Below are 14,640 nucleotides of genomic sequence, written 5' to 3' on the forward strand. Positions count from 1 at the left end.
AGCACCACATGCCCAAAAGAAATTCCTGGAGACATTCCTTCATAGAGATCGTGTCCGCCTTATAGGCCCATTTATTATTCTCAGACTTACAGAGGCATGAAACGGAAGTGGAGAGGAGCGTCGCTTTAGGTTCTTGATGATGATAGAGTGCAGTCGGCCCCATGGCTTTCCCCAGGGAAGGACTGGTCCTTGCTGTGGCTCTACCCCCCACACCCCCATGCTTCCCTACTATGAGCCACCAGCTGTGCCAGAGAGGTAAATAACAGAAGTTGGGATGATTGACAACCTGCAAGTAGAATGTGTTCATGTCCATGTCGGCAGAGTGCATGGACTTGAGCAGAAGGCCTCCGATTGCAGTATGTCTGTTCGAGCAGAAAGTAAGGGCAGGAGACCCAAAGGAAAGGCAGCCAGCATGCACTGACTGGCATCATGTCCAAAGGCATGTTGCTGGGTATTTTAGGTACATTCTCTGTTCATCTTCATGGTAACCTGGGATGGTGGACATCTTCCTATTTTTGAGGAGACCACAGCTTCCAGAGGCTTAATATCTTGCCCTAAGCCTCATGGTAATGAGCAGATCTCAAATTGAAACTCAGGCTTTCAGCCTCCACCCTCTGCATTCCCCAGTAATCTTCCCTGATGCTCTTCCCATTTGCGAAATGGAAGAACCCATGTTCTCTGACCCAGTGGTTTCAGGTCATCTCAACATTTGTTCTGGTGAGATAGAAGGTGGCTCTCAAAGTTTTTCCCTAGTTTGGTTGGGTGAACTCAAAGAGCAGGCAAGCTATGATAATGAAGTTAAATTCACAACCCATTAAACCTAAGCCAATAGTTAAGTCCAATTATGCTTTGCACTTGCAGCTTACGTAAATATTAAATTGTCAGGTTTAATAAACTTCAAAATATGCTCACCCTGCATTCTTCCAACTACCTTGTTTTAAGTTCTGCTGAGGCGTATTATATCGGTAAAAAGCTTTCTTGCTAAAGAGGTTGATAGAAGTGTTCTTTTGTGGCACTTGAGTTGAGGAATATAGGAAATTGCATATTTTGACAAGTCACAGGTTACCTGCCCTGATTCAAATAATAGATTTAAAAGATGTAAGTTTGATTTTGGCTCTAAAACAACTTAGAAATCCAGAAACCAGCTGCCATGGCTCCCAAATAAGTTGCTTACCTAGCCATGCCTTCTCTTCCTCTGACTGGTTCTTAAAGGTCTAGGTCTCATGGTCCATTTATGGGTTTTGTCCATTTATTTCATGTATGATATCACTGGTTCCCGTGGCTTCAGGGACAGAAATCTTGATTCTTATTCTTTTCCCCTAAGCTGTGGCCAGTGTTTCCCATAGGCTCACTGGATATCAGTCCCTAAATATACTGTGGCGATCTCAAACTAAACATGTTAAGAACCAAACTCATTTTCTCTCCCATTTCCTATACTTTCATTTCAGTTAATGGCACCACTGTTTTGGTTACATAAGCCTCAGAACTCATTGTCTTACTTGATTTCTTTTGTACCTTATTCTATAGAAATAAGTAGGCAATGGCTTTTGTCAATTTTACCTCAGAAATGTCTCTTAATATAGGATTTCCATCTTACCTTTGGTTGCCTTAGCTCAGGCATTCATTATTGGTTTAGGAACATTTGCGAGAGATCTTACTTCATTTCTGTTCTTGGCCTCTGTTCATCTACTGCCAGTGTTGGTGTCTTTCCCCAGTGGCTGCCCGTAGGATAAAATACAAACTCCTACCTAGTATGGTGAGAGCCCCTCGCTTGCCTCCTCTCCGCTACCCTCATCTTACATAATGTGCTTTCTGTTCTTCTCAGCCTGAACTCCTTTCCATTCTCTAAGGTCATACCATTCTTCCAGAGTTCTCTGCCTTGAAGCATGCTATTCCTTCCCCACCCTATCTTTGCTTCATTCAATGAATGTGTAGTGATTGAAAATCTGCTGTTGCTCTGAAAAAGATCCAGCTTGTATATCACTTCTCTGGCTGTTTCTCAGATCTAATTGTCCTCTGTGTGTGCCACCGTGGCACTTTGCACTTTGGCCCACTGTGTTTTTCTTCATCAGACATGTGTCCCCCCTTCTCTCCTGGGAGGATCTTGGGGTTAGAGCTCTCTCTTACTGGTTTTTGAGTTCCTTCCTTTACAACAGTGCTTGGCTGTGGGTAAAATTGCAATATTCCAGAATCTCTTGACTCGCCTTAGTCCATCTCCATATCAATAGGTGATTACAAGAGTCGGGGGAATGTGGGTATATCTGGACCAGCGAGGTTGGGTGGGGTCCCTTTTTGCAGCCAGGTCGTGAGAGACACGGGCGAGCAGAAGTGGACAACTGCTTGTAAGAAATAAATGGGTTTTTCCCACTTTATTTCTCCCTTTGACTGATTTTGGTTTCAAAGGCAGCTTGCCCCAGGCTGGGAGACAGATTTTCCCCCCAGAGTTACATTGGCACATAGCACATTGTCAATGAATTTTCTTAATAAATGGATATTCTGGGTGCTGAATGTGAAAGAAAGTGGAAGCTCAGCAAAGGATTTGATTTTGGATAGCTTGCTGGTAAGAATAGCTGTATTATGTTTCCAGGGCAATTAGTAGAGAACTTGATGTGCAGTTGATAGAAAGTGTCTTCTAGTGTTGACACCTTTTAATTCAAGGCATATGTTATAAACAGCCAGAGAATCATGGAAGTTCCCTTCGTGTGTACCAGTGTTCACCCTTCTAATCTGTAGGCTTTTCAATGAACAAATTTCTGTATAATTTCAGTATGACTAAACTGAAATATTTGCATTGGAAAACCATGTATAATTTCTTATTTCCTCCAAAGTTCTCCCAGTATATCTAATCAATATATATTACTGATAGATTGATTACATTGGTGGATAGGAGAGTTAGGATATGTACTTTACACCAGTTTTCTTTATAAGCAACAACGATGGTTGGATTTATATTCTGAGTGGGATTAATCATCTAATTGCTTGCTGAACTTGGTGACTGTAATTGAGAGCATCTCCTCCTCAGATACATGAAATATTTAATTTTGCAAATGGGATTTGGGGTGCTAAGGTTCCTTTTTTTTTATTCGGGTCATGGAAGAAGGTTCTTAAATTAGGGAGGAAGCAAACACATTAGGAGGCAGCTTTTATGTTACAAAGTAAACAGTCTTGAAACTAACAACTGGGAGAAAGCTGCTTATAGGGCCATATACCAGCCATTCCACCCACACCAGGAATTTAAATTGTGGTCTAAGTACAGTGTAATATTTAAGAAAAGGTAGATATTTTTCTTTGATTTTTTTTTCTATTGCAATTACAATAAAAACCACTTTTAAATCTAGTTTAATCTAATAATTGTCTGTTTAGTTCCCCTGCTGATATTTGCAAGGAGTAATGAATGATTTTACTAAAACTAAATTAAGCAATTTCTAAATGGTGAAACCTCTGAAGTCAATGTAATTTCATTATAATCATTATTAGTTTCTGGTGAGGATTATAATACTCTTCCATGGAATACAAATCGGTTTACAGGTAGTAGAATACTATTTATAATTAAGAAGTTCTTTGAAAGCTAGAAATGTATGAAGGCAGGATCCGTTGCTATATTTTGTTGCTGCATTGTTGGGCTCTATTCATCTTCCAATGACAGTAGTCGGAGGAAGACTAAAGAATTCAGTGGTGAATATCTAAAGAGGAATGTGTTGAAATAGTATGTATAGATGCATAGAGATAGAGGTGTAATTAAAGCTATGATACAGATAGGTCTATATATAAATGCATTTGCATTGAGCTTGGGGCTGATTGGAAAAATATTAATACAAATAAATTAGCTCAGGCTGACAGTTTTTTCTATTCAAGATTGTTGCCTGCAGTGTCAGGACCCACAGGGACACCATAAGGGGTGGTTGAAAGAAAGACCTCTTTATTTGCCAGATAAAACACACTGATTGCTATTGCATTTTTTAACACTCTTTAAACATTCAAGAACTTGTACACTATCTCTCACACAAGTTCAAAGAATTTATCATCTCATGAAAGAATGATCTCTGGTATCTTCATTCTTAGTAAGTTTCATAGAAGAGTCATATCATGTGGCAAGAGTCATAAGGAAAGAACAATAAAAATAGCTGAAAGCCACTACATCGTATGTAGTTTAATTAACAATTTTTACTTTGTTTTTTCCAAATCATCAAATGTTTTGAATTTAAGAATCACTCCCCCTCTCCGACACCCCCAACTCCCAAGTCCTTGCTGTTCCAATCCTGTACATTCTGGGGAGAAGAGGTACCCCCACAGGCTTTTACAGAGAAGGTGGAGTAAGTCCCAGAGTCTTGGACAAAGAGGAAGATGACAGTCAGCATTGCCTAGGGGTCTGTGTGCCTTCAGAATTAGATATAACTCAAAACCCATTAACTGTGAAAACATGTTATCATTTCATGTTTAGAACTGTTGGCCTAGTTGAAAGTGTAGAATACCAAGCCCATTCATAAAACGTATTTTGGCTTCCTGATTTTTCTTTTAACAGTGATTTGGATTTGTGCCTCTGGGTACACATACAGAGCCCCTTCCTTTTCAGCTTCTCCTCGCTCTGGCTTCTGTTTGTGGCATGTTGTTGAGTGTCAGAGTGCTGACTGTGTGTAGAGCTGCAGGTCTGACACCTCCTATCTTTATCCTGTGCGGGCTGCATTGTATCAACATACGTGGTATCTCTAATTCTTTTCCTCTCTATACTGAGGCCCCTTGAAGGTGGGTCTTGTGCCTTTTATCTCTAGATTCCTAAACCTCCTACAATGCCTGGCCCTTAGCAAGTGCCATGTTTCTTGGCTGATTGAACTAATTAATAAATGAATTATTTTCTAAATTACATTTTAAACTCTGATGATCTGTGCTTTTGATCATTTCAATTCTGTGCTATTAATTTAAGAATTTACCCTGTTGCAATACCATCAATAGGACAAAACTAATCCAAGTTATAATTGTCTACTGAAGTTCCCATTGGTGGATAAATAGTGCTTTAATATAGAGTTAAGATGGACCTATTACTTGGCAGCAATAAAAACATTCAGGAAAATGTAAATAAGGTAGTACTATTTCTTTTTCTCATATCTCAAGCCTCTTTTTAATTCAGCGATATTAAAACACATTTGCATATTGTGGTTTGTTCTCAAATGACCACATTTGGCATGTTAAGCTTAAGAGCATAGTAGTTTTCTCAAGCGCTAATTACAAATTCACTGATTGAATTAAATTTAAGTGTTACAGCTTTTGTTATAAAGGGAGTCCCAAAGCTGAGGAAATATAAACAATTCAACATCTTTTGTGTTCTGTGAATTTAGTGTTTTGTGAATTTATGAGAGAGGATTGAGAAAAAACAACAATTCAAAGGAAACTATTCCATTCTCCAGTCTTACTACCTGCATCAGTGTTTCAGATACAGAAGGTGTTACATAGCTACCTTATACTTAAACAGCTTTTGGTCTTTACATTTTCAATAACCTTAGGACTCTGCTAGTACTTTTCAGTTAACATCCAAATCTTCTCTCTTCTTCCCCCAAAGGAGTAGAACCCTACACCCAGCCATGTTTTGCTATCTTTGCCTCCAAGTCTTAAAATGCCTGCACCAACTCTGCTGCTACATTGATAACCCAAGCGTTTTAACTCCTGTGGCATTTCTCTGAGAAGGTCGCGGAGATTGGTTCCCTTTTTAGTGGCTCTTCCAATGAAAGACTCTCTCCCTTTCACTGTGAAAGGTACTTTACGGTGCTCTGAAAAAATGGGCTGGGCTGTGTAGTTAGCTGATTTTAGGGAAGAATGCTGGGGTTAAAAAGTCTGATAAAATGGTCATGTTTCTAGCCAGTTTCTTAATGGTCCAACAAAACAGACTGCATGATGGCTGATCATATATCCCATCTTATGGTACTTTTTTAATACTTTGCCTTTTTTTTCAGATATTGGTTATTTTTTCATGATAACATCTTAGAAAATTTCAAGAACGTAGGAAAGTCTAAAATAATTAAAATATCCATGAGCCTAGGATTCGGGGTAAACACTGTCAACATTGGTTGGATAATCTTCTAGGCTTTTTTTTTTTTACTGCATGTTTTTGTCTTTTCACTCTTCTCTAACCATTAAGGGGATAAAAATGCCTCTGTTTTCCTTACTCCCAAAAGGAGAGGTGCTAAAAGATGGCACAAAAAGCTAGTCATTTATTTACAATTTTATTCATTATGATGTGTCCTTTGTGTCCTTGAACAAGTTGGCCCAAGAAAAATGGGTACATTTTTCTTTTAAATAATAAAAAAAATCTGGGTTAATGGATTATACTTGTCATAAGAGTTAAATGGAGGATGAAAAGAATTGTCTGAGCATTATTACCAACTCAGATTGTGTATCCAGGCCAAGCCGTGAAGTCTTTGAGAATGTAGGCAGCACTGTAGCCAGGGTTCACGGTGTCCAGGGCCTTATTCCATAAAGCAGCAGAAATGCCTGAGAACGTCAGTGAGCATGAAATTGATATTGATTTAATGCCCAACAAAAGGCATTCAAAAATCTGAAATGTTCTAAATGCATTATTTGTTTTTGTTTTATTTTGTTTTATTTCATCTTCCCTCATTTTCTCCTTGTTCCGGTTTCTTCCCTCAATTTAAAAAGTATTTTTATCTTTTTCTTTAATGTTTACATAAGTGCAAGATATGCTGAGTTCTTTCTGCAATAAGGCAGGTGTATGAACATGTGTAAGTAAACAAACAAAACCTACAGTAGTACAGAGTGGGGTAAGTTTTGTTGAACTAAAAGGTAATTGGTAAGAAGAGAAAACTTACTTTACAAAAAGGACTAGGCAGAAGTTTAGATATTGGGATCTTGTCCTGATGTCTCATCTCCATTCTTTCCGATTTTTGAGTCTAAACTTAGATCCCTATAAGCCTTACTATTGAATTCTAACTCAGTTTATTCTTACAGGGTTAAATCTTGAAAAAAAAAACACAGCAAAATTCCCACTTAACCCTTTACTTTGGGAATAAATGAAAAGAAAAAAATTGATAATGGCAGTCATTTGTAATGTATGATTGTAATTTAAAAATACACTGCCTGTCCCTGTTACAATTGATTTTTTTGAGCAAGTCTACCATATTCTTAGTGTAATTAATAGAAGCCATAAATCTTTGCAAGCTGTTTCTGTTAACAGCACAGTAATATAGGAACATGAGGTTTTAGTGTGACATCCTGTTAGATATTAAGCTAAAAACTGCTTGTACCACTTAATAAATGTGCCAAATGGAGTCCACCCACAGCACTTTAAAAACTAAAGCTATCTAAAGTTTACTTGCTTTCCCAATACTTTATGTAGTAAAGCTAACCTTTTCCATAAAAGTTATTATTTTACTTGGATTTCTTAGCTTAAGTGGGAATCAAGATATTATAGTATCACTTACGACTACATACATACACATATGTAATACTTGTTATAAGAATTTAATAACATATGTGTACATATTGTAAGCACTTTCTTTTAATTGACTATAATGTCTTGATTAAGCCCCAGTTTCTTAATATGGAAAACTGATGTATCTGAGACAACCTTGTTCTTGAAAATAATTTTTATGTTTCTCACTTTCTGCATGAATTCCATTCCCCTACAGACCTCTGTTATATATTTTCTCTTCTTACGCTTCTTCTAAGTTAATAACTAGAACGACGAATCTACCTTTGGTTGAATAATATATTATGAATCTCTTTTTCAGCTATCTTCCAGACTGATGTGAAATTATTATTGTGTTCGTCTATTTGCTAACTTATTTTGGGGGCAATGTTACTGATATATGATCAGTACATGTGTTTTTTGTAACTGGATATATATATTAATAATTCATGATATATAAGATATTATGGTTTTCTTCTATTTTTTAATCATTAGTGAATCACATTACCAAAATGATGACAGAAAATTCTATAGTCTTATCAAATAGGATGGTCACTTTATGAAAATATTAAATATGTATAGAATCCCTGATGCTTATTCCTTTTAGGACACATTGGAGCTTTTAAGAAAATCCTTGAGCAGCCTCTTATTTCCTCCCAGGAACTTCACCCAGTGATTATTAGTGGTATAAAATGGCATAAGCACAACATAGAATTTTGTCTGTTGTGGAATGACTAAGATAGGTGACTCTTACTGACTAAACATTAACTACTTCCTTTATAAAAGGAATATGTAGGGCTGGAATTTCAAAAATCAGTGTGCATGGATTGGTTACATGTGTATTTTACTAGTAAATTAGGCTTTATGCTCTTTGTAGAGAAGAATCCCTGATTCATCTTTCTGTTGTCCAGTACATCATAGTAGACAATTTTTTAAAGTGTTTGTTTAATTAAATTAACTTTGAAATATACTTTATATAATGTGCTGAATGAAACCACACTAAGTACAAAGAAAGGGTCTATCTTGATGCTTCCTTAAACTTGTCAGTAACTCTGTCAGACTTTGGTTTGTTGTATTCAAACATGGGAGATTGTATGTGCATCTGTATATATACATGCATGTGTATATATGTACATATTCATATCTATACATACATTGATATATATGAAAAATATGTGTGTATTGTTTTTCTCTATCTATGGCTTATATCCAGGTGGAAATTGTAGTAAAAGTGTTGAAATACCACCTCAGTACTTTTCCTTTGCTGCCTCTAAGCACTGAATGTCCCAATGTTTCACCTACAAGACTAAGCTGTCTTTCTGAACCATGGATTTACGGTCAGTTCTGCTTGACTGATTTCAATATTTCAAAATCTTTTTGAGTTTCCTTTTGTTGCTTTTAATTTTTTAAAAGAACGCACATCATGTAATCTCTTCTGCCCTAGCTATGCTTCATGTCTGTGATCTTCTCACACATTTTGACTTAAATTTATTCTAGTAATTTGCAATATAAAAGAAACACATTCAAACTCTTAAATAGATATTTCCATATGTCACTGAGTTGTTTACCAGGATTTGTATTGTGTATTTGAGTTCTGGTAGAAATTTGTGTCAAACATTTTAATAGGTAAGGGAGGGTTTCAGAATGGTTAGCCATGGGGTGTTTGCTGAAGTAAGCCTTGTCATTTCAAGAATGAATGAACTTTCTTTAGAAGTTTTATATGTAGAAGAAACATTTGAGATAATTGGGAATTTTGTTTAATTTGGTTTGATTTGTCCTTTGGAGCAGAGGATAAAAACATTCTAAGTAATTGATGCAGGTTGGGAAGTGGGGATTGCAGAGTAGAGATTAGCCTTATTCTACATGATTCCACATGTCAAACTAATCCGGAAAAAAACACTAGCGCTAGTGAAAATAATTGGGTAGCATATCGTATAACAATATAGTGGCTCTTCTAGTACTGAAAAAGGTAAAATGGGATCTATTGAGATCCCTGTCACTGGGATATGCATTTCCACTCTGTGTGTATATGTGTGTGTATGACATGTATATATGTATATCCAGCTGAAGGGATTCTTACTAGGTCCAAGGGCTGGCTCCTTAAGAATCGGTGGTTCAATGAAATGGCCAGAAAGGAAAGATGGAAGTTCTCCCTCATCGTGTTTCATATTTCACTCACTATTACATTTCTCTGGAGGAATTTTGTCAAAGTTGCTGTGGTCATCCTGAGCGCTCAGTGTACATATTTGCTGTTTTCTAAATGTGATAGGTGGCTTTTTCATTAAAAATCTGTGACTTCTGTTCTTAAGGATATAATTCCCATATCTTTGAAGATAACAGTGTTTTGCACCAATAAGAATCAAAGTGTAACTAGGCATTTATACCACTGAAATGACAGTGCCTCATATACAACATTGTTAAGATGTTTCCCCTTTAATTCTCTGGGGAAATAGTAGTTTATAAGGAGGACTTGCTGTCATTCTGAGAAATACACCAGTAATATTTACTGGCTTGAAAACTGGAAACTTTTTTCTTACTTAAAAGCAAAAATAGCAACCAAAAAAGTGAGCTGGAAATAAACAGAGTGTGAATGTTTACCAGCTCTGAATATCCGGTGGCCCACACTGGTTCTTTAAGCATTAAACCCTAGTGGTCAAGGGAGATTCCAGATACATACTGAATGAATAGTAGGCATTTTCCATATTGCGTACTAAAGTTTGCCATCTTACTGTTCTTAGTATAACTTGGCCTCACAAAAGATAGTCACTCATGCAAGACCTTTTTTGAGTCACATGCTTTCACCTGAAAATGTATGGGCTAAAATTTTCCAAAGAAGTTCTCATCTGTGAGAGTAAATAGGCCCTTTCTTTGGCCCCAGCCTCCTTGTCCTGACTTACCTTCTGCTAGTCCTCCATTTCTTCTTTTCACACTAGCCATGTAAAATCATCCTGTTTTCCAAATGCACTACATTGTATTATATGGAAACGCTTTTATGTTTTTCTGTATTACCCTTTGTTTTCTCTGCCAAAAATTCCTACCCATCCTTTAAATTTCAAGTCTCAGCACCTGTCGTTGACTTTCTTTCGTAAAATGTATTGCCTTCTTCTCTTTGAATCTGTACGGCTATGTAATAGCTCCATTAACTTTTAACATGTTACAACATAATTATTTGTTATCTTTTAAGCACTAAGACAAAATCTTCAAGCACAGCAATCTTTATGTCTTTACCATTTATCTCAGCATGCACCACTCAGTAACCAGGCAATGCAACCTTTATTGAATGAATAACAGAAAGACTTCAGGAAATCTGCTCATTATGTAGCTGAGGTATATTAAAGAACTGTGAATTCAGGAAAGCCAGTGTCTCTAGTGTGCATGCCATTAATATTGACTCTAATCAAGATGAACAATGTGCAATCCTGGATATGTCTACTCTACAAATGATAGCTATGCACATTCCCACAGCTCATCAAGTCCTTGCATGTGAATGACAAGCAGTGACTCACCTAAGAGCCAGTTCTACTTTCTTAGAAGCAATATGCACTGTGGTTTATATCCCTGATATCCAGTGTACTTAGGTTGGTTTAAAAGTTCATTCAGCTAAAGGAAGAAGGCTATATATTATATGTGACCAAGTCAGGTTTCATGGTAGAGGCTGTATGTGGGGGAATACTTTTGAGTTTGAGTAGTTGTTTGCATAACTGAACTTTAAGAAGAACCTGGAGAGCATTGCATTTCGTTAGAAGAGTTTAGCATCAATACAAGTGTGTCTGGCTGAATAAAGGTCTAAATAAGGTCAGTAGCTCTTATTTTTAATTATCAAAATGAATTATTTTACATTTGAATTTCCATGTTAAAGTCACTATATTTTGATACTTTTTGATTCTGTGTGTTTCATCTTGAGGTTGTTTTGATCATGTATGATATTATAAGGCTGGATTTTGATTAATTCTGTAAAATCAACAACCAGCTGTCCAAAATTTGTTTCTCCTCTGCCTGGACATTTGTGCTACTTGAGCCAAATCCAATTTGAAGGAAGAGAATTGAACTTACAGAATTACTAATGGGCAACTAGCTCTTTAGCCTGTGACTTATGGAGTTAGAATGTTTCTATAGTGAATATAGAATTCCAGTGTAAAGCTTGGATTAGAGTTGTATCAAATGGCCAAATTGAAATTCTGTGCTGTGTGATATTTCTTACCATTATTCTGTTGTTCTCAAGCCTCAGAGAATGACAACTTTTTCATTACTCTCAGAGTGGGTGCTTAAGCCAACTAAACTTATCCTTATGAATTCGATCTTTAGAAATTCTTAAAATAATCTCCAATTAAATCACTTGGAAGAATTCCACCTCCTCCCACATTTTTTCTTCTCTTACTTCCATTTTCCATAAATTATTCTGTTTGATTTTGATTGCAATCAAGCAGCTATCTTTTGAAAATTAAAGCAGACCTGCCAATAAAGAACCACCTTGGATCAGTGCATAGAAGACACTGAAGTCAAAATGAGGCCGCGTAAACTCTCCCAGCTGAAGAGAAGCAGGTGTGTCTTCCTTTGAAGATGTTTGGCCCATCCACAGAGTGCTAGTAAAATATGACCTTCATGGTAATGGTTCTGTAGGCCAAATAACACCCCTTCTCCCAAAGATTCCTGGTCTTAATCCTTAGAATGTGTGAGTATGTTACATTGCAAGACAAAGGGAAATTAAGGTTGCAGATAGAATCTAACGTTACCAATCAACTGATCCTAAAATAGGGAGATTATTCTAGATCATCCAGGTAAATCCAGCATAATCACAGGATTCTTGAATGCGAGGAAGAAGAGTTAGTACCCAGCTGGGGCAGTCTGAGGAAGATTCAGCTTGCCTTTCCTGGCTTTGACACTAGAATGGGGCACAAAACAAGAAATGTGGACAATCTCTGGAAGCTAGAAAAGGCAAGCTAACAGTTTCTCCCCTGGAACCTCATTAAGGAATACAGTCTTGCTGACACCTTGATTTAACCCAATGTGACCCATATTGGACTCTGATTCCCAGACAATAAGGTAATAAATTTTTGTCATTTTTAAGCCACTGCATTACTGAGCTCGTAGTAGTTACAGCATCAAAAGAAAATTACGTTTTATTCAAATTGTCTTACTGTTTGGTCTGCAAGTTATGAAGTCCAGATGCAGATCTTTAGTAGTATTTTATTTACCATCCATGTGCCTTTGTGACCTCAGCGTTCCTTTAAGTCATCCATTTTTTTGAAAATATCTATTGTTTTGAGTGGATAGTTAATACCAGTCATAGTGAACACAGAATCTTTGTTGGGTTGGTGAATGGGGAGGAAAAAAGCAGCTACAGGCTTTGCATGTAGAAATAAAATCTCTAGGAAGAGAAGGATAGGCATACTTAGTAAGCACGTCTCCACAAAGGCAAAGTATATGCAAAACTGTATACTGTCTGCCTTTAAGAAGTCTGCTGCACACCTATATTTTAGGATATAACACACACAGGTGGAAGTGTTCTCTAGATAAAGTGCCCCAGAAAGCATAGTAAATCTACTCCAGAACAAGGCATCATTATTCTTGAAAGCCCACACTTGTATCACCTCTGCAGATATCTTATGTCCTATTAAGAACTCTGTTCCTTTTTTCTTGTGCTATTTTCTAGCATAGCTTAAGGGAAGGCTGTATCTGTTTCAGACACTTTGACCATCTGGTTTCTATTATCAGCCTTAATAAAATCAATTCTAGCTGACTATAACTGTATGGTATCTATACACCCTTAACTATGGCCATATTCAGTTTGCAAAAATCAATGCTTATAACCCCAGTAGTTCTCAGTTGCCAATGACCAGTCACTATTAGCTGACCACGTGAAAGCAAGCAATTTCTGTTCTTTCCAACATTATTCCTTTCCAGAAAATTTCTCAATTTACATTTCCCAAATTGTCAAATGTACATTTGAAATTGCAACTGGCCACCAGAAGACTTCAATAACATTTCCTGTAATCTACAAACTGTTGTAACAGGTTGTGTGGGCACAGTTCAGGAATCAGAGGAATGTGTCAAGTTTCTCATTCAAATGGAAGCATGGCTTTATTGATTTCCGAGGTGGTAGACATGCCAAGGCATCCGAGTACCAGGATGCTATCCAAGGCAGTTTCTGGAGAGGAACAGCCCCTGCTGGGAACTCACTGTCATTTACAGAAATTGGATTGTGTTCTGAACTCCATGTTCTAGTTTTCAAGTCACGAGTAGCCTATGGTGACAGTAAATTCCTACTCCAAGTACCATCTCATTTTCACATTGTTAATTCAAATATGTATAATTAGGTTGGAGGGTTTTCATATCTTCTTTCTTCCATGTTTCTTGTGTTTCTGGAGGATATATTCATAAAGAATCAGGAGACAATTCAGAAAGTAACTATAATTGTGCTTGTTTATTATTCTATCTCAAGATTCATGCGAACCCTACAGTTTACTGCTTTAAATGTTACTATACAAAATGTGGACTTTCAGTGTTTATCAAAAGTTATACTTTATTCCGGAGACAGAAGGTATATGTATTTAACTCCTTGAAGGCACCTGTTTGGCTGATAGGTTAGTTGGTTCATTTAGCACAGCTATTCCTCACAATGTAAAGGTTAACTAAAATAAGCTCCTACAATATGTGTTTTTCTTGAAATGACTTTGTAGTAGAAATCCACATTCTGAATAATGTTGATTTCATACATTTTTATATCACTAAATTTTCAATAGAGCTTCATATAGTTTATATATTAGTATGTCAGCAACTCTGTAAGAATCACTTGTGTAACAATACAAAAATCAGTAATCTTCTGTGGTCAAATGCCAGTACAATGTGGTTCCTTGTGTTCTTTCTGTTGGTTGATATCGTGTGTGTGTGTGTGTGCTATAGGAAGATAATGAAAATACCTTTCCTCCTAGGTATTTTCTGACACCTGGTCCTTTCAAGTTTAAAGTGCATGGAATCTAAGTTATTGTAGCACTAATTGTTACAGATTGACACATGAATGTATTTTTGCCAAAGAATCATTATTGATGTGATAAGCAAAGAATTTAAGTGCTATGAAACATTCATGGTAAAAAGGTTTAATTCCTTTCCACAGGTGTATGTTTTATGTATATTGTGATGTTGGAGATAGGGCTTCCTAAACACGTTTTGGTTATTGCCATTGCCGCGGGTTTAATATGACTGACACAAACGTCAGCTGGTGC

The 14,640-nt window shown here is 36.8% G+C and overlaps 1 protein-coding gene across 30 annotated transcripts in view; it reads left to right on the top strand.

The window, feature by feature from the left end:
• Positions 1-14,640, top strand: part of PTPRD (protein tyrosine phosphatase receptor type D) — a 2,165,650-nt gene that overhangs the window by 1,897,796 nt on the left and 253,214 nt on the right. The window lies entirely within an intron of this gene.

The sequence above is a fragment of the Manis javanica genome, chromosome 2 (genome assembly GCF_040802235.1).
Source record: "Manis javanica isolate MJ-LG chromosome 2, MJ_LKY, whole genome shotgun sequence".
Lineage (NCBI taxonomy): Eukaryota > Metazoa > Chordata > Mammalia > Pholidota > Manidae > Manis > Manis javanica.